This window comes from Aquarana catesbeiana, linkage group LG01 (assembly GCF_042186555.1).
Source record: "Aquarana catesbeiana isolate 2022-GZ linkage group LG01, ASM4218655v1, whole genome shotgun sequence".
In the NCBI taxonomy this organism is placed as follows: domain Eukaryota; kingdom Metazoa; phylum Chordata; class Amphibia; order Anura; family Ranidae; genus Aquarana; species Aquarana catesbeiana.
Window position 1 is genome coordinate 531,050,736 of NC_133324.1, and position 21,890 is coordinate 531,072,625.

The window sequence follows — 21,890 nt, forward strand, 5'->3', positions numbered from 1 at the left end:
TGCTTGGATTGCTTCTTCTCCTGGTAAGCTCACACAGGCGCCTTTGTAAAAATCCTGGTGTGTTGGGAACCTTACAGTTTTCAGTGATGACTCTGAACGGTGGGGGAGGTACAGTTTAAGCAGTCTGCTGTAGTAGTTCTCAGGGTCCTTCTTCTCTGAGAAGCGTGCGTACCTGATGATTGCAGGCTTCCCTCTCGTGCGTTTTTGAATCATTCCCATTTCATTCAATAGGCTGACACGCTTGCTGTCTTCCTTTTGCTTGCCATCTTCCTTCTGCTTGCCATAGACAACCCTGTAATGGGATGCAAAGTCTGCCAGACACATGGACTCAAACTCTGGTGTTTCAGGTCTGGCTCTGTATTTGTCGACAAAACTCGTCATCCACACATTAAGAGAATCGGCTGGTTTGTTCTGCAATGCACTGAGCGGGAGACTCATTTTCAGTGCGTTGTCACCAGTTGGCAGAAAAACAATCTCACGTGAGCAAGACTTCATTTTCAGGCTGCACGTACGGGCCACAGACTCCTGGGCGCTGACCTCTCTGTGTTTTGAATAAGCCTGAAGAACCTCTTTCATTTCTTCTCGTTCTGTCGCTGTTTCTGGGCTCATTTCTTTGACTATTGTTTTGAGATAGTCACTCAGCTCCCGTTCTGGCTTGGATATGTAGGACAACATGTACATGATGCAACCATACTCATCAAGAATGTACTGGATGTCCATGTTGGCGTTCCAGGCCGTCAGCAAATGTGGATTATAGTTGTTCACCCAGCAGTCCTTGACATCACGCTTCATTAGAATCACGCTTGAGGAGGTCAATGCCTGAATGTAGGAGTTGTACTGATTCAAAGTCATATCACACTGTGCCAGTAGCTGTGACATGTCTTCAAGCTGCACTTTTGGGTTATTAAGCAAATCCCAGACTGGTTTCAGTTTGTTTTTGGCTGCTTGTGGTTTCATTGCACAATCTCCTTGTTCTTCTGGCATCGGGTAAGTTATTCTCGTTTTTCTAATAGGTGGCTTTGGAAATCCAAATCTGCATACTCTGTTACCTTTCTTGCATGATTTTGAATGAGATCTGCTGTGCATTTGAAGTTCTGTTACAAATCTGTGAAGTAAGGCCTGTTTGGCTTCATCAGGCAGCTGGCATGAGATGTTATGATCTATAAAGGCACACACCTTGTCATCACTGTCTTGTCCAAATATAGGAGCTCCTGCTACCCAACAGAGACAATGTATATGAGGGCTCCCTCTCGCCTGAAATTCAACCCGGTAAAAGTAATCGATAACTTCACCAATTGGCTGTGCAGGACCCAACAGCAGCTCTCGCATCAGAGCATCAACCCGTTTGTCAAACATGCGCATGGTGGTCACTGGGTTGCCTCGAAGAATGTCACACTTTTCAGCCCAGTCTAGCCCCGCAAAATCCACCTTTTGACCTTGTTGTGCCTTTATTGCCGTTATTACCTCTGGCCATCTGAATTCTGCAGCAGAGAAGGTAAGAAAAAATGTTGGCTTACCCAATTGTCTGACCATGGCTAGCAAATTCTTCAGATTTTTATCCCAGTAAGCTGGACTCCCTCTCAGTGGTTGCATGAACCTTGTGGCATCTCGGTTTCGCACCAACCTCTCAACCTCACACTTGTCCTGTAGCAGCTTGTTGGATATTTTCCGTCCATCCCTGGTATTGGGTTTTCCTTTCCTTAACTGGATGGACATGCTGCTTTTGGCCATGTGTGTTTCTGTGACAAACTGCGCAAAGAAGAGGTAGCTTGTGTCTCCGGCAAAACGAGTATCAACACAAAAAAGCCTTGCATTGAAATACATGCTCGGGGACAGTTTGACTTGTCTTGCCTGGTCCAATGTATTCTGTCCAGTAGGGAACTGAACAGGGAAAGCCATTGCCTCAAGCCTAGGAACTTTAAAGAAGCTGACAGGTGTGTTTCCTTGTGCAGGTGCAATGCTGAATATTCCATCACCGTGTGTCAGTGCTTCCTCTCCAAGGTCAGATGGCTGCAAACAACTGTCTAGGCCAATTCCAGGTCTTAGTGTATCCTTCTCATCCTCTGCATTGGGAGGTTGTTGGTCATGGCCTTCCTGTTGCTCAGAAGCAGCCGGTAAACATGCAGACTGTACCTCTGATGGATCACAATTTTCGATGCGTTCAAGTATCTCCATCATTTCAGTTTCGTCACAACTGTCGAGTTCCATCCCATCATCATTATCATCATCATCAGCGATTGTCTCATCCACTCTAATTGAAATGTCACTGTAGTCGGGGTGTGTGTCAATGAGTTTTGACAGACCTGCTACTACATTTCCCATGTTGACATAATGAAACAGCTGGTGGCCTTTGTAAGTCAGACGTCTTTTCAGCTTGACTCTGTGTAACTGGGATTTGCTGTGCGATCTTGGTAGAGTATTGACCGTGGTTTCCACCTCGGATGGCACACACACTACAGCGCCATGTATAGCTGCCTGTCGACCTTTGGGAAGTGTGATGATCTTGGCAAATGGCAGTATTTTGGCCAAAAGTTGTCTTTCCAGCACATTCAAATCGCAGAGCTCTGGGGGAATGGGCGCCAGCTCCATGTTGTTAGCTACAGCGATGGATGATTTGTGTCCTGCTTTTAAATGTAAATCACAGTTGTGACAAACCCATTCTTTGGTCCTTTCATCTGGTACGGTGCATTGTTCAGGTCCTTGACAGTGATTGTTGCACACATGGACATATTTCCCTGTCAAACAGGCAGCAACAATGTGTAGATTCTTCTTGTAATTGCTGTGAATGCAATGTTTCACTTGGTTAGGGAAAAGGGTGCGATGACACATCGTGCACACAAATGTTGGCCCAGCTTTAATGCATTCATGGAAAGTGGATATAGCTGTCTGCATTAGGCTGTTGTCCACTGGTTGACTGCATTCCCGCATGACACGAGTCCATCGTCTGTATTTCATTCTTATTTTGAAGGCACATTGCATCTTATGGGTTATGCGAAAATCTGCTTGAGTTTGACGCTTCATTTTCATGTAACTCATGCAATGTTGCAAGTGACGTTTTCTGAAAGCAGGATCATTATGATATTTTCTGGTGATGTATTGCTTCTGCTTCAACTTGAAATCGACATTTGTGGCATATTTTCTGGTGATGTATTGCTTCTTCTTCAAGTTGTAATCTGCATTTGTCGCATATTTTCTGGTGGTGTACTGCTTCTGTTTCAAGTTGAAATCTGCATTTGTCGCATATTTTCTGGTGATGTATTGCTTCTGCTTCAAGTTGAAATTGGCATCTGTTGCATATTTGCGAATGATATATTGCTTCTGCTTCAACTTAAAATCAGCATCTGCTCTGTATCGGCTGGTGATGTATGTCCTTTTCTTATTGGTGACAGACATCTTTGTAGCCTTGAAATCACGCCTTCTTTCATTTCTGTGTCTTGTCTTCAGTTTTTGTCGTCTCTGTGCATTTAATTTGGACAATGCCTTACTGTCCTTCCATATGCCCTGTGAGGATTTCGCATCAACTGACCGTGGAGAATGCTTGCTGGCTGGGAATCCAGTGTGTGTTACATCTTTGGTCATCTGTGTCACTTTGTTCTCCACATGCTTTGCATTATGTGGTTTGTCAGATTGCACCAGTGGGGACAGCAAACCATCTGACAGACGTCTTGCACGATGAAATGAGACTGGCATGAAGTCATACTGCAGTCCATCAATAGGGCCTCTGGTGTCTGTAAGGAGCAATTCATACAACTTATAAATCCTTGCCCCCATATCACTCAAATGTGTAAAAGTGATCATAACAGCTTTTCCTTTTCCAGTGGCAGGAAGTCCATCCTTATTTCGACTATGAGAATCAAACAGTCCATATCTCCCAGACTTGTCTCTGAACAATGCAATGCAATATAGCACTACTATAAAAAGTGCATGTGTAACATCTGCATTGAGGCACTGAAGTCTTGTGGAGAGGTCAACAAACCAACCTTGGTTGTCACCGTCTACCGTGTCTCTCATACATCCCGATAACACTGGATATTTAACAACGTTATACTCATATTTGTCAGTGTTGACTCTGAGGGGCACTTCTTCCATTGTCAAGTGTTGATGCTGATAGACATTTCTTTGTTTTAGCTGTTTTATTGTTGAGCCATACAAGCTGTTGCCCTTCTTCAGTATTTGATCAAGATCACCCTTTCTCACATCATCAAGCTCACTGTGGTATGCCAAAAATGTCAGAGCCATGCATGTACACTGTTTGTTCCTTAACCTTCCATAGCCATGATGACCCTGATGAAATGATGCCTGCACAGAAATCTCACTTGGTACACATGGTTCTTGCATGCCATGGTTTTCAGAAGTGCCCATCACACTGTCACTGTGCTCTTGAACTTGACACTGAGTTGAACATGAAAATGACACCACAGGTTCACTATGTACCTCCTGGGCACATTCACTGTCACAAACCTCCATATCCACTATGCTGCTGTGGGGCTCCGGATCCAGTTTAGTCCAGCGTATCTTTGCAGCTTTAGATCTCTTTCCTTTAGATGGCATGATGATATTTGTGGAAGGAGCTATAATTCTCCTCAGAGCTTTGTTCGAAGAGCTATTATTCCCCTCAGAGTTGTGTTGGAGGAGGAGCTATAATTCGCCTCAGAGCTGTGTGGGAGGAGCTATAACTCCCCTCTGAGCTGTGTGGGAGGAGCAATAATGCTATAATTCCCCTCAGAGCTGTGTGGGAGGAGATACAATTCCCCTTAGTGTTGTGTGGGAGGAGCTATAATTCCCCTTAGAGCTGTGTGGGAGAAGCTATATTTCCCCTCAGAGCTGTGTGGGAGAAGCTACATTTCCCATCAGAGTTGTGTGGGAGAAGCTATAATTCCCCTCACAGCGGTGTGGGAGAAACTATAATTCCTCTCAGAGTTGTGTGGGAGGAGCTCTAATTCTCCTCAGCTGTGTGGGAGGAGCTATAATGCTAAGCTGTAATTCCCCTCAGAGCTGTGTAGGAGGAGCTATAATTCCCCTCACAGCGGTGTGGGAGAAACTATAATTCCCCTCAGAGTTGTGTGGGAGGAGCTATAATGCTAAGCTATAATGCTATAATTCCCCCTTGAGCTGTGTGGGAGGAGCTATAATTCCCCTCAAAGCTGTGTGGGAGGAGCTATAATTCCCCTCACAGCGGTGTGGGAGAAACTATAATTCCCCTTTGAGCTGTGTGGGAGGAGCTATAATTCCCCTCAAAGCTGTATTGGAGGAGCTATAACTTCCCTCCAAGCTGTGTGGGAGGAGCTATAATGCTATAATTGTCCTTAGAGCTGTGTGAGAGGAGCTATAATTCCCCTCAGAGCTTTGTGATTTTTTTTTTTCAAAAATGATTTTGTTTTTTGTTTTTTCAAAAATGATTTTGTTTTTTTGTTTTTTCAAAAATGATTTTTTTAAATGATTTTTTTTTTCAAAAATGAAATTTTTTTTTTCAAAAATGAATTTTGTTTTTTTCAAAAATGATTTTTTTTTTAATTTTTTTTTTTTTCAAAAGTAATTTTTTTTTCAAAAATATATATTTTTTTCAAAAATATTTTTTTTTTCAAAAATATTTTTTTTTTCAAAAATTAATTTTTATTTTTTTCAAAAATATTTTTTTTTTTACATGGGGCGGTCATAATGTTTTGGCTGATCATGGGGTGGTCATAATGTTTTGGCTGATCATGGGGTTGTCAGCTTTTGTCACCTCCCACTCTAGTTTTGAACATTTCGCCATTCATTCCTATGGGACCAATTTTGCCGCAAAAACGACGATATTTCGTGGACCATTCGGCGAAACGTTCCACAAAGTAATAGCACACCAATCGGGAAAAATCCGCACGTTTCGGTATATTACTTGTCTCTGTAGTGTAAAAACTGTGGGAGGAGTCTACAAGCATTATCAAGTCTAGCAGATGAAGTCACATGCATTTGGAGTGTCTCAGCATCTTGTGTTTACAACCACTGTTTCCTAGCAACGCTCATGCCCTGTTTATGCTTCCCAAATACTACTTCATCAAAACTGCCCCATCAGAATTACCCCATCAAAACTGCCCCATCATATTCCTCTATTATAAATCAGTACATGGTGTGTCTGTCCCCTCCCCCGGGCTCTGTAATCAGAGTTGAGATGCTCCAGCCACCTCCCCCCCTGTGTATAACAGAAGCTTTGGTAACCATGGCAACAAAACAAACACTAACAGTACACTCTGATTAATGGCTAAAATTTCCTGAAATGACCTCTAAACAAATGGCCGTATTTTAAAAACTATACATCCTACAGCGAAGATCTTTATATTGTGAGAATCACAAGACCCAGACCTAGATTTTGATGTATAGTATGTCTCTGAAATATTAAAAATGAAGGCACGGTCGCAGTTTAGAAATTGCCCTTCAAATTTGGAGGGGGCTAGAGTGTAGTTTCAATGAATGTCAATGGACGGCGTGAGTTACAAACAAATGGTCATATTATGAAAACTATCAGGACTATGGCTTAGCCGTGGACATGTTTAGTGGCAGCAGGGATAGCTGAACGTTTTGATATAAGATTTGTGTAGGTGGGCTTGAAAATGAGGGAGTGGCGGCAGTTTAGAAATCATGTTCTGATTTTTCAGCTTTTGTCATCTCCCACTCTAGTTTCCCCATTCATTCCTATGGGACCAATTTCGCCGCAAAAATGACGATATTTCGTGAACCATTCGGCGAAACGTTCCACAAAGTAATAGCACACCATTCGGGAACAATCCGCACGTTTCGGTATATTACTTGTCTATGTAGTGTAAAAACTGTGGGAGGAGTTAGGGTGGTAAATTTGGCTATAATAATAAGAATAATATATATGTGAGATAACAGTAAGTGGTCTTGCTATGCAAGAACACTTAATAATATATATGTGAGATAACAATAAGTGGTCTTGCTATGCAAGAACACTTAATAATATATATGTGAGATAACAGTAAGTGGTCTTGCTATGCAAGAACACTTAATAATATATATGTGAGATAACAGTAAGTGGTCTTGCTATGCAAGAACACTTAACTAAACACACACAAACAACCGGTAAGCAACGTGCCTTACCGGAGTCGGCCACACAGAGCCATGAAAGGAACTAACATAGTTCAGTCTAACTCCCGTCCTTCCCTCCCCCCAACCACCCTACTCGACCAATTGCCATAGTTTCACATTTGTAACGATGTGCACCTTGTGATTAATTACATTTGTACCATGTCACGTATCAGATAACTACACTCTTATGTAAATGAGAACATTTTTATGTCTCTCGATGGGGAATTTATTTATTTAGATCACAATATAGGGAGTGGCGCTGTGTTAGGAGTGTGAATGGAATTTAACAAAAAGTTCAAGTGTATAAATTAAATTAAAAAAATTTTTTTTGGATATGATCCAGAAAATTATTTTACAGAAAAATCTTTTCTAATTTTAGTGAAAACACCTTAATAAGTGAAAAAATGCTTCTATATGTGCAAAAATCGCAAATACTAAACAACACCATTAAATAACATAAATACATCTGCACATTAATAAATATAAAGTGATAGATGCCAAAGGCAGTGATTGTCAAACAATAGTGTATAAATGTGCAATAATCATACGCAGTAAAAAATCATTAACCACTTCAGCCCCGGAAGGTTTTACCCCCTTCCTGACCAGAGCACTTTTTACAATTCAGCACTGCGTCGCTTTAACTGCTAATTGCGCGGTCATGCAATGCTGTACCCAAACGAAATTTGCGTCCTTTTCTTCCCACAAATAGAGCTTTCTTTTGATGGTATTTGATCACCTCTGCCGTTTTTATTTTTTGCGCTATACATGGAAAAAGACCGAAAATTTTGAAAAAAAATGATATTTTCTACTTTTTGTTCTAAAAAAATCCAATAAACTCAATTTTAGTCATACATTTAGGCCAAAATGTATTCGGCCACATGTCTTTGGTAAAAAAAATGTCAATAAGTGTATATTTATTGGTTTGCGCAAAAGTTATAGCGCCTACAAACTAGGGTACATTTTCTGGAATTTACACAGCCTTTAATTTATGACTGCCTATGTCGTTTCTTGAGGTGCTAAAATGGCAGGGCAGTACAAAACCCCCACAAATGACCCCATTTTGGAAAGTAGACACCCCAAGGAAATTTTTGTCCCAAGTGATTGAATAATGACAAAAAAAAAAAAAAAAAAAAATTACAAAAAGTTGTCACTAAATGATATATTGCTCACACAGGCCATGGGCATATGTGGAATTGCACCCCAAAATACATTTAGCTGCTTCTCCTGAGTATGGGAATACCACATGTGTGGGACTTTTTGGGAGCCTAGCCGCGTACGGGGCCCCGAAAACCAATCACTGCCTTCAGGATTTCTAAGGGCGTACATTTTTGATTTTACTCCTCACTACCTATCACAGTTTTGAAGGCCATAAAATGCCCAGATGGCATAAAACCCCCCCAAATGACCCCATTTTGGAAAGTAGACACCCCAAGCTATTTGCTTTGAGGCATGTTGAGTCCATGGAATGTTTTATATTTTGACACAAGTTGTGGGAAAGTGACAAATTTTTTTTTTTTTTTTTTTTTTTTGCACAAAGTTGTCACTAAATGATATATTGCTCACACAGGCCATGGGCATATGTGGAATTGCACCCCAAAATACATTTAGCTACTTCTCCTGAGTACGGGGATACCACATGTGTGGGACTTTTTGGGAGCCTAGCCGCGTACGGGGCCCCGAAAACCAATCACCGCCTTCAGGATTTCTAATGGTGTAAATTTTTGATTTCACTCTTCACTGCCTATCACAGTTTCGGAGGCCATGGAAATGACCCCATTTTGGAAAGTAGACACCCCAAGCTATTTGCTGAGAGGCATGGTGAATATTTTGCAGCTCTCATTTGTTTTTGAAAATAAAGAAAGACGAGAAAAAACATTTTTTTTTTTCTTTTTTCAATTTTCAAAACTTTGTGACAAAAAGTGAGGTCTGCAAAATACTCACTATACCTCTCATCAAATAGCTTGGGGTGTCTACTTTCCAAAATGGGGTCATTTGGAGGGGTTTTTTGCGACCTGGGCATTCCATGGCCTCCGAAACTGTGATAGGCAGTGAAGAGTGAAATCAAAAATTTACGGCCTTAGAAAGCCTGAAGGCGGTGCTTGGTTTTCGGGGTCCCGTACGCGGCTAGGCTCCCAAAAAGTCTCACACATGTGGTATCCCCATACTCAGGAGAAGCAACAGAATGTATTTTGGGGTGTAATTTCACATATTCCCATGGCATGTTTGAGCAATATATCATTTAGTGACAACTTTGCGCAAAAAAAAAATAAAAAAAATAAAAAATTGCCTCTTTCCCGCAACTTGTGTCACAATATAAAATATTCCATGGACTCGACATGCCTCTCAGCAAATAGCTTGGGGTGTCTACTTTCCAAAATGGGGTCATTTGGGGGGGTTTTGAACTGTCCTGGCATTTTATGCACAACATTTAGAAGCTTATGTCACACATCACCCACTCTTCTAACCACTTGAAGACAAAGCCCTTTCTGACACTTTTTGATTACATAAAAAAATAATTTTTTTTTGCAAGAAAATTACTTTGAACCCCCAAACATTATATATTTTTTTAAAGAAAATGCCCTACAGATTAAAATGGTGGGTGTTTCATTTTTTTTTTTCACACAATATTTGCGCAGCGATTTTTCAAACGCATTTTTTGGGGAAAAAACACACTTTTTTAAATTTTAATGCACTAAAACACACTATATTGCCCAAATGTTTGATGAAATAAAAAAGATGATCTTAGGCCGAGTACATGGATACCATGACATGCTTTAAAATTGCGCACAAACGTGCAGTGGCAACAAACTAAATACATTTTTAAAAGCCTTTAAAAGCCTTTACAGGTTACCACTTTAGATTTACAGAGGAGGTCTACTGCTAAAATTACTGCACTCGATCTGACGTTCGCGGTGATACCTCACATGCATGGTGCAATTGCTGTTTACATTTGACGCCAGACCGACGCTTGCGTTCGCCTTAGCGCGAGAGCAGGGGAGACAGGGGTGCTTTTTTTTTTTTTTTTTTTTTTTCTTTATTATTATTTTTTTTTTTTATCTTATTTTAAAACTGTTCCTTTCATTTTTTTTTTTTTTTAAATCATTTTTATTGTTATCTCAGGGAATGTAAATATCCCCTATCATAGCAATAGGTAGTGACAGGTACTCTTTTTTGAAAAAATTGGGGTCTATTAGACCCTAGATTTCTCCTCTGCCCTCAAAGCATCTGACCACACCAAGATCGGTGTGATAAAATGCTTTCCCAATTTCCCAATGGCGCTGTTTACATCCGGCGAAATCTGTCATAAAATGCTCGTAGCTTCCGGTTTCTTAGGCCATAGAGATGATTGGAGCCACTCTGATCAGCTCTATGGTCAGCTGGCTGAATCACCGGCTGCATTCTCAGGTTCCCTGTTGAGACAGGAGAGCCAGAGAAAAACACGGAAGACGTTGGGGGGGGCATTCCCTCCCACTGCTTGTAAAAGCAGTCTAGAGGCTAATTAGCCGCTAGGATTGCTTTTACATGAAAGCCGACCGCTGGCTGAAAAGAATGATACCAAGATGATACCTAAACCTGCAGGCATCATTCTGGTATAACCACTCAAAGTCGTGAATGGCGTACCTGAAGACAAAAAAATGGTTAACAATAAAGCACAGTAAACGGTAAAGTATAAAAAATTGCATACCTGAAAAGCAAACATGATAAAACATAATAACAATAAAACATTGCAGAATAGAATACAGTAAAAAAGAGCAGAACAATAAAGAGAATAGAGAGAGAGAGAACAATAAAACGACAACTATTATTTTTTATTTTATATTTTTGTGTTTTTTTTTTTTTTTTTTACACTTTTTTTTGTAACTGTAACTTTTATAACTGTAACCGGTTCCAGGTTCGGGTCTCTCAAAATGCGATGGCATCTTGGGAGACCCTGTGAAAGTGTGCCTAGTCTGTGCAATGCTGTACCCTACGCTAATACTCAACTAGTGAATGGTAGCGTTCAAAACATTCACCAATGCAAAGACCAGGATTGTCAGGACAGGAGAGACAATAATAGCGGGTGTCACGCCTATATCCGTGCTTGCTGCAGACACGACATCTTTTTTGGGGGGGTTTGTTGGGTAGGGGTACTCGGGAGGACATAAAGAAAATGCCTCTCATGCAGCCGACTGCATTTGGTTGGGGATGTGAATGGGGGAAGTACGGGCGCTGCAGAAGTGGTGGGTTCCCAATTAGGATTGACGAATGCAGCAGGAAGGGCATTATGGGCACGACGGGCCTGTGTTTGTCTTTTTGGTGGCAGCGGGACACTACTTGTGCTTGCCACCTCACCAGCTTGAACTGCACTTATGGGACTCGCCACGTCACCAAGTGTTACTGCAGTGCGGGTTTGACTACGACCGGGGTGTACTAGGCCGCTGGTGCTTGCCAGTTCACCAAAACGCTACAAAAAAAACTGTTAGCGATCGCAGGTATCAGGCCTGACTCTGCGAACGCTGCAGTTATGCGTTTAGTGTTTTGTAAGTGACAGTGATCGATCGATACTGCACTTGGGTGGGCTGGGCCGGGCGGAGGGGCAAAACGCAGGTGCTAGCAGGTATCTGGGCTGATCCCGCTAACACTGCGTTTGTGGGAACCCTAAACTGCTGGGGACGCTAGTATAGATCTGATCAGATCAGATATTGATCCGATCAGATACTATACCACTAAGGGAGGTGTACGGTGCGTGCGTGGGTGTTAGCGGTACTGGCGCTAACCTGACGCTGCCTGGGGCTGGTGCTTGCCAGTTCACCAAAACGCTACCAAAAAAACTGTTAGCGATCGCAGGGATCAGGCCTGACTCTGCGAACGCTGCAGTTATGCGTTTAGTGTTTTGTAAGTGACAGTGATCGATTGATACTGCACTTGGGTGGGCTGGGCCGGGCGGAGGGGCAAAACGCAGGTGCTAACAGGTATCTGGGCTGATCCCGCTAACACTGCGTGTTTGGCAACCCTAAACTGCTGGGGACGCTAGTATAGATCTGATCGGATCAGATATTGATCCGTTCTGATATTATACCACTAAGGGAGGTGTACGGTGCGTGCTTGGGTGTTAGCGGTACTGGCGCTAACCTGACGCTGCCTGGGGCTGGTGCTTGCCAGTTCACCAAAACGCTACCAAGAAAACTGTTAGCGATCGCAGGGATCAGGCCTGACTCTGCGAACGCTGCAGTTATTTGTTTAGTGTTTTGTAAGTGACAGTGATCGATCGATACTGCACTTGGGTGGGCTGGGCTGGGCTGGGCTGGGCCGGGCGGAGGGGAAAAACGCAGGTGCTAGCGGGTATCTGGGCTGATCCCGCTAACACTGCGTTTTTGGGAACCCTAAACTGCTGGGGACGCTAGTATAGATCTGATCGGATCAGATATTGATCCGTACAGATACTATACCACTAAGGGAGGCGTATGCTGCGTGCGTGGGTATTAGCGGTACTGGCGCTAATCTGACGTTGCCTGGGGCGACGCATATCACCGCCGGGCGATCAGGGGGCTAAACCTTTATTCGGTAATAAACGGCGGGTGCCCTGACACTATAAAAAATAAACGAACTAACCAGCGTCACCCGTAAGGGTTATACGGTGATCAGTGGTGAAAGGGTTAACTAGGGGGCAATCAAGGGGTTAAAACATTTATTAGATAGTATATGGGGGTCCCTGACGCTATAAAACGCTGACGGCGAACCTAAATATTTACTTCCCTAACTAGCGTCACCAGCGACACTAATACAGCGATCAGAAAAATGATCGCTTAGTGACACTGGTGACAGGGGGTGATCAAGGGGTTAAAACTTTATTAGGGGGGGTTAGGGGGGTACCCTAGACCTAAAGGGGGCTACCACTCACTGCCCTAACACTGTAACTGTCACAAATTGACACCAATCAGTAATCAGAAAAAAAAAAAAAAAATACTGCTTGGTGTCAGTTTGTGACAGAGGGGGGGTGGTTGGGGGGGGATCTGGGGGGAATCGGGGGGGGTCGGGGGTGTTTTATGTGCCTGGCATGTTCTACTGTGTGTGTTTGTGTTTTGTGCACTTACACGTCTTCTCTCCTCGGCGCTGGAACGGAAACTGCCGAGCCGAGGAGAGATGACATCACATCCTCTGCCTGTGTGAAACTACACACAGGCAGGGGAGGATTCCGATTGGCTGGGAGCGATTGCGAGGGGGGGGGCCACGATCGGATGGTCTCCCCCTCGCCTCCCAACGCTCCCAGTGAAATGCCGACCGCCGCTGGCACCGGGGGGGGGTCCGATTGGACCCCCGCCCGCGGGAGGCAGATCACGTACAGGTACGTGATTCTGCCTGCCCGTGCCATTCTGCTGACGTATATATGCGTTAGGCGGTCGGCAAGTGGTTAATAGTGTGTCAAAATCGCAGCTCAAAATCAGAAAACCATATGTTATTTAGTGCAAAAATGTTCATAATAATTGTGCAAAAAGTTCTTCTTAGGTGTAAAGTGCCGTGCTGTAACAACTGGTGGTCCCCCCAATGTGGTTGCACTCACCGGAGCGCTCCACCCCTACAGGGGTACGAGCGTGTACTGTTGGTCCTGTCACTCCAGTCCCGTGGATGTCAGTTTCCTTCCACGCGTCCCAATTCCAAAAAACAGCTATACACACAGGGAGGTGGGGACTTCCTGTCCCTTGATGTATTAAAAGGTCCCCACTGGATATCCACTCCTCAGGAGATTTACAGCCTATATGGGGGGGTCTTCTGAACCGCGAGAGGCTGAACCTGACAGGATGGATGGATGGAGAAGAAAAAATAAATAAATAAAAATAAACTTTAAAAGGCGTCCGGAGCAAGGACGAAAACAGAACCTAAAAGAATTTATTTATTTATTGACCAGGATAACTCTAGGCCTTACTTAACCTCATATGTACATATACATCATCCTATTTAGCCCACTGTAGCAGAAGAGTCAAGCCAGGCCTGCCATACCTTTTTAAACTTTTTTTCACAGCCTCTGGCCCTGTAGGTTGCTCTGTATAAATGTATGACCAAATTAACCAGTCCTTTCCAATATGATAGAGTGGGTGCAGCTGGTTTCTTCCAGTTCAATAGTATAGCCTTTCTACCATTGAACAGCCCAATATTTAGTAAAGTGCAGTGTGCTCGAGATGGAACTACCTCCTCCGCCAATCCTATTAAGCAGACTCTAGGTGTCATAGGGACCGGGATGCTGAGTACCTCCGCAAGACATTCTGTAACACCAGACCAGAAAGCTTGGATCTGTAGACAACTCCAGAAGACATGTTCTGAGTCAGCTGGGGTGTGGGAGCATCTCCAGCACTGACTGCTGACTGTTGGATATATGCGGGACAACCTGGCAGGTGTAAAATATATGCAATGGAGAAACTTGAAGTGGATCAAGCGGTCCCTTGCAGATACTAAATATTTAAAGGGGTGATCCCACATATCATCCCAGTCCTCTCCTTGTATGTCCATGATCTCTCTATCCCACCGCTCTCTACATTTGGATATTCCCAGAGGTGTTTTTTTGAAGAGAGATTTGTATACTGTTGATAGAGGCTTGACCACTTCCTGCTCAGTCAAGAGGGTCTCCAGCGCTGATGGCATTTATTCAATTCTTTGGCCATTGAACTGAGCCTGAAAAGTGTGATGCAGATGCAAATAGCGAAAGAAGAAGTAGTTGGGTAAGTCATGCTTAGCCTTCATCTGTTCAAATGTACAAAGCTCCCCCTATCTGGTAATGTCATTCAACACCTTAACACCCCCACACGCCCATATCATCGGGATCTGGTTAACTTGCCGAAGGTAATGCCATTCAAGGCTATCAAAAGCCTTGACGGCATCCAATGACAGGATGGCCCTTGTCCCCTCATTTTCCGATGGTAACTGGATGTTTAGATAAGCCCACCTTATAGTCACACTTGCTGCTCTATCTGGTATAAAACTGGTTTGATCTGGGTGTATAAGTTTTGATATTATTCTATTTAATCACGGCGCTAGTGCCTTTGCTAAAATTTTTACGTCTGAACAAAGAAGTGATATTGACCTATATGTTGCTACTTGAAGTTGATCTTTCCCTTCCTTTGCCAGTACTATAATTGTTGCTTCTGTCATAGATGGCGGTAACTTCCCTTCTCCCACAGGCCAATTAAGCACCTCCAAAAGTTTTGGGAGCAATATGCCACCATACCTCTTATATATTTCTATTGGCAAACCATGTGGGCCCGGGGCCTTCTGATTTGCCATATCTGCTGTTGCCCTTTGTAGCTATTCTAGTGTCAACAGAGCCTCCAATCCCTCTCTATTCTCCTTTGAAAGTGACGGGGTCCTCAACCCCCTAAAGAGATCCCACATCTCCCCTTCTACGTTCATATGTGATGTACTATACAAACTTTTATAATAATTTTTGAACTCATTCACTATTTCTGAGACTTACCTAGTAATCCTTCCTCCATCACTCCTTATGGCCGGTATAATGGAAGATGGTGCATTTGCCCTGGCTATCATAGCCAGGATTCTCCCTACTCGCTCTCCCTCCCCAAAAAAATTCTGTTTTTGAAATAGCCTCCTAGTCTCTGCTTTAGTCAAGACCTGCTTCCTATATTCTTCCTGTCTTTCCAACCACTCACAGTACTTAACCGGCGTTGGGTCTGCCATGTATCGCCTTTCCGCGTCTCTAGCATTCTCCCCTGCAATAGTCTCTTTTAATTTTGTTTGTTTCTTAACCTGAGAGATTTGCTGGATTAGTACCCCCCGAAGGAACACCTTCAGAGTATCCCAAATCACCCCCAAAGAGGCCGACTGCGCATGTCATTCTATAAACTCCTCCAGGCTAGCTGTTATTTTCCCTGAATCCTCAATCAATTCCAGCCAGAAGGGGTTTCTCCTCCAATCACTCCTTCTATAACTATTGTATGAATAAAGCAGTGCAGCGCTATACCCAGAAGTTCAAATATTACTAATAAAAGTCCCTTTAAATTTAAATCCAAAAGTTGATAGAGAAAAGGTCTCCTCTGTAGTGGTCTAAGTGCTCATGACAGTCCATGCAGTGCTATACATCTGTGATTCCACCACCAGCTAGCCAAACCGCTCACCTCAGCATATGGACCCCTGAGCTAACAGACGGGTCAAAACAGCATTTACCACTCTCAGTGGATAAAGATGGAGACTTGCATGGGCAGATGGTCACACGATATAGAGGCAGCACTCAGTAATTGATGATCATGTTCACATGCAATAAAAATAAGAGTACATAGTGCACACTGTGTGGCTAAGAAGATCACATTTATTAAAAGTCAAGTACTCACATACACAGCACTACACCCTAGTGCTGAGATAAAGGTAAAATGGCATCAAAGGATAACGTCAAGTAGTAATGGTGGCTGCAGTGATGTCCAAGGAACCCCCGCACGCGTATCGTCCACATCCGGACTTCATCAGCGGTAGTGGAGTCCAAGACATCAGATCTATATATATATATAGAGCCCCAATAACAGTTTCCTATGTGATAAAAAACCTCCCACGGGCACCATCCAATCAGCTCCGGCCACTATGGGGTCAAGGGGATTACTTCCTGCCCAAGCTGCCTCTATATCGTGTGACCATCTGCCCATGCAAGTCTCCATCTTTATCCACTGAGAGTGGTAAATGCTGTTTTGACCTGTCTGTTAGCTCAGGGGTCCATATGCTGAGGTGAGCGGTTTGGCTAGCTGGTGGTGGAATCACGGATGTATAGCACTGTATAGACTGTCATGAGCACTTAGACCACTACAGAGGAGACCTGTTCTCTATCAACTTTTGGATTTAAATTTAAAGGGACTTTTATTAGTAATATTTGAACTTCTGGGTATAACGCTGCACTGGTTTATTCATCCTATGTACTTTGAGTTTTTTTATGTTTACCTTCAGTGTTCAGCTGCTTGTATTTTTAAATATTGGATTTTTTGCGCTGACTTTATTTTATTTATAATTGATCCTTACAAACATATCACAGTCTAGCAGCATTAATCATGGATATTTTTCACTATTTGGAAAAAAGAGAGATTAAACTAGGGGAGATTTTTTCAAAAAAACAGAACACTCAAGAGGCTAACGAATTAGCCCTGGCTTTCAGGAAGCTCGGACACTTGTTTGAGAGAAAAGTAAAAACATGGCGGGACATAGTCTCATTTGAACAATATTTAGCTGAGAAACTGATTCCCAGGCGTCTCAGATGGGAAGTGCCTCCCAATGACGGCCTTATGGATGAAGATTCATTGAAAGAATGGGGGGATTTTTTCACCAGCAAAGGACTTGATTTAGTTGGATTTTTGCTGTCACGTAAACGACGCAAAATGACGCTGCTGGAAACCCAGATTACGGAACTTAAGAGTTCCATGGAGTCACACAAAGAATCAGAAGAATTCTTTAGACTGTCAGCTGAGTTAAAGAATAGGCTCCAGAAATGGGACTATGAAACACAAAATAAAAAGAAGAAAAAATGTATAAGAGACTTGGAGGACTTCGGGAGAGGGAATGTGTACAAATGGCAGATTAAGTCTGGGGACGGGTGTAATATTCCATCACACCTTGGTCCCCCTGCCATTGAGTACCCTAATACACCCCTACCTACCCCTACTGGTGAGCCGGGTTTTCCATATGAGCATATAGACTATGCTGATATGGGGACACCCCAAGATAGTAATCAGTATAAAGTCATCTCTAATAAGAGAGGTAAAAACAATAAAAAAGTCGGGGTCGTAGGGATGTCTTCTACAATTCACCATCCAGACAATACCCATGGAATCCTCCTTATGTCAATGAAGAACCCCATAAAGGTCCCAACTATTATTCAGGTGGTCATTATCCTGGAGGAGACCCTACGGGTACTGGCCAATATGGGAGGATGAGTTCTGGGCAGTATCAGAATGAATATCGGAATACATCTAGATCCACCAACCCTTATCCCATTGGAGGTAGGTTCCCCCTTCCTCGTGGGAATCCTATATCCATTCAAAATCGGTTCGCCCCACTTCAGAATCCTGGACCTCGGAGAGGGGGGGATTTTTACAGGACCCCAAGGGGGACAGGGAGGGGGGCTCCTTCAGTCCCTCCCAATCCGGGGGGAGGGTTTAGTGTGGCGCCTCCCCTGGCCACCCTCGACATAAAAAGAAAAATAACAGAGGAAGGAGAGGAGGCAGGGGAACTCAAAAGAGTAAAACCCCATTAGGAGCAGGAATCTATAACCTTAGTGGCTCGCCTCTCAATGAGGACGAGATTAGGGTTTTAGATAGAGGTCTTAAATACGCCCCTACCTGTAATTTAAATACATTTCAGACATGCATTAGTCTGCAAAAATTCATCAGAAATCTAAATGTAAAGAAATACCATCTTTCTAATACTACTGTCCGGACTGAATCTAATGCTGCTAAAACATTGGGTAAACATTCCACCCTCCTTATTAAGTCGGTTTTTAATCCCCCCAATCTGTACACTAAGCATGTTGATGTGTTTAGAAACATGATTGCTAAGGATCTTAAATCACTTAAGATCCGTAAAGTGAACGATCCAGTATATATCAAGAAGGGTGTTCAATCACTAATACCACTAATACTAATCTCTTGTGGCATCTTCCCAAACTCTCTAAAACATGCGCTAGTCACCCCCATACTAAAAAAGCCCTCACTGGATCCCACCAATCTCAACAACTTACGTCCCATCTCCTTACTCTCCTTCTCCTCCAAACTTCTTGAAAGACTGGTCTACAACCGACTAAGCGACCATCTGACCATGAATAAACTTCTTGATCCCCTTCAGTCCGGTTTTCGCCCTCAACACTCCATGGAAACTGCTCTCCTTAAACTCTCAAATGACCTACTAATGGCTAAAGCCAATGGACACTATTCTGTACTACTTCTCCTGGATCTCTCTGCTGCCTTTGACACAGTGGACCACCCCCTCCTCCTCAAAAAACTCCACTCCTTTGGTCTCCGTGACTGTACTCTTCGCTGGTTCTCATCCTACCTATCCCACCGCTCCTTCAGTGTCACTTACAACTCTACTTCCTCCTCTCCTCTTCCTTTTTCCGTTGAGGTCCCCCAAGGTTCTGTTCTTGGACCTCTCCTTTTCTCAATCTACACCACCTCCTTGGGTCAGTTGATTGCCTCCCACGGCTTTAAATATCATCTCTACGCTGATGACACCCAAATCTATCTCTCCACCCCCCAGCTCTCTCCATCTGTCTCCTCACGCATTACCAACTAACTAGCAGACATATCAGCCTGGATATCACATCACTTCCTCAAACTCAACCTATCCAAAACCGAGCTCATGATATTTCCTCCCTCAGGTGCCACTTCCCCTGATTTCCCTGTCAATATCAAAGGCTCAACTATCAACCCATCTCCCCACGCCAAGGTCCTAGGTGTAATCCTGGACTCTGAACTAACCTTTCGACCCCACATTCTATCACTATCCAAAGCTTACAGCCTCAATCTCTACAACATCTCCAAGATACGCCCCTTCCTAACCAATGTCACCACAAAGCTTCTAATCCACTCCCTGGTCATCTCCCGCCTCGACTACTGCAACTCCCTCCTCATTGGTTTACCTCTAAATAGGCTATCCCCACTTCAGTCCGTCATGAACGCTGCTGCCAGGCTCATCCACCACACAAACCGCTCAGCGTCTGCTACACCCCTCTGCCAATCCCTCCATTGGCTGCCACTCAGTCACCGAATTAAATTCAAGATACTAACTATAACTTACAAAGCCATCCACAACCTGGCCCCCAGCTACATCTCTAACCTAGTCACAAAATACCAACCTAATCGTTCTCTTCGCTCCTCCCAAGACCTCCTGCTCTCAAACTCCCTTGTCACCTCATCCCATGCTCGCCTTCAGGACTTCTCCAGAGCCTCCCCCATCCTCTGGAATGCTCTACCCCAATCCGTCCGATTTTCTCCTACTTTATCCACTTTCAGACGATCCCTGAAAACTCATCTCTTCAGAGAAGCCTATCTGGCCCCCACCTAACAACTGTACATTTATCTTCTCAATCAGCACATCACCCACAGTTATTACCTCTTGTATCTCTTGACCTTCCCTCTTAGATTGTAAGCTCTAGGAGCAGGGCCCTCTGATTCCTACTGTATGAAAGTGTATTGTATTTGTACTGATAAGATGGCCCCCCGGCGTCGGAACTCCATCGACAATGAGGCGCTCATCAGGCTTATTCGTGACAGGCCATATATATAGGACAGCCGTATACCCGAATATAAAAATAATGCCCAGAAGGGCAGAGGCTGGGGAGAAATATGTAAAACTTTATATTCACACTGGGAAGACTTCACTCCACAAGTTCGCAAACATAAACGTAAGTACCTATTTATTCATCCCACTGACCACCAATGTAAGGGCATCTATCCCACTGACCACCAATGTAAGGGCATGCATCCCACTGACCACCAATGTAAGGGCATGTATCCCACTGACCACCAATGTAAGGGCATGCATCCCACTGACCACCAATGTAAGGGCATCCATCCCACAGACCACAAATCCCACTGACCAGCTGTGTAATGAGCATTGTTCCCACTCACCACCAATAAATTGTTTATGTTTTATTTGATTACAGAAGCACTCATACGTACTAGGTGGCGAAGCCTGAAGGATACACTTCAAAGACACCAGAGACTGGAGCGTGAAGCACGAAGTGGGTCTGGTGCCGCCCCAAAGTGTCCCTATTCTTTTGCTAGATACCTGGACTTTCTCAAGCCAGTGCTAGAATTAAGGAAGTAAGTTTACATACAATAATACCTCTCTCTACCATCCCTCTCTAATATACCTGTCCTCCCCCTAACCTTCACTTTTACCGCTATCATCTTTAGTTAGAATTTCAAGTATCAACTTTTGTATTTCAGCACAGAAGCAAGTTGGGAAGAGGAGGAGGAAAAGGGAGAGGAGCATGCTGCTATTGTTGACGTAGATGAGGGAGTTTCATTCGCTTGCCAAAACATAGAGGAATCATCATCTATTAAGGTAGAGGGTGACGCAATCGATGTACATGAATCATCGACTCAGGAGCAAGATAATGAGTCTACTGACATTTCTACACCTTCCAACAGACGGAAAAAGCTAACATCTACCTCACGCAGGAAGCGAAGCAGCAGGGCAGCAGAACAGGTGGAAGAACAAGATCAGACAAATCAATTACTCAATATTGTGTCAGGGATCACTGAACAAATGGATGTTCAGAGATGCCCTCATACAATGTTTGCCCTAAGTTTGGTGCCTCTTCTCAAAGAGGTATTGCCAGAAAAGTACTTCAATATGAGGATTGCAGTGCAACATTGCATACATTCCTTCACTATTCCAAGCCATGTTTCAGAGCCAACGCAAGAGAGTACTAGTACTCAAATAATTACACCCTTTTCTGCTGCTCAAAATCCTGCACCAAACCCTTATCCTTCCAGTTTTTCTGACCACCCAAGCATATATGAGACCCCCAGATCAAAAATCCCATATCCGATTCCTCCACCAATTGCTTCCTTAATCATCCCTGCAACTAGTACCCCTGGTATAACAAGGGCAATGGAATTGAGACCACGTGAATCAATTCCTCACCATTTACCACAACAAAGCAGAGTGCCACAGCTCTACAATCAAATGCCATCCATGCCAAACCGCTATACACCTGTGTCAAGACCTATGGAACAGCCCAAACAAATCAACCCTAGTCCTTATCCCTATAGAAATCAATCACTTGAAGATAATTCAATCGAACCTCCCACAAATGCACAATATAGGCCCCCGAGTGA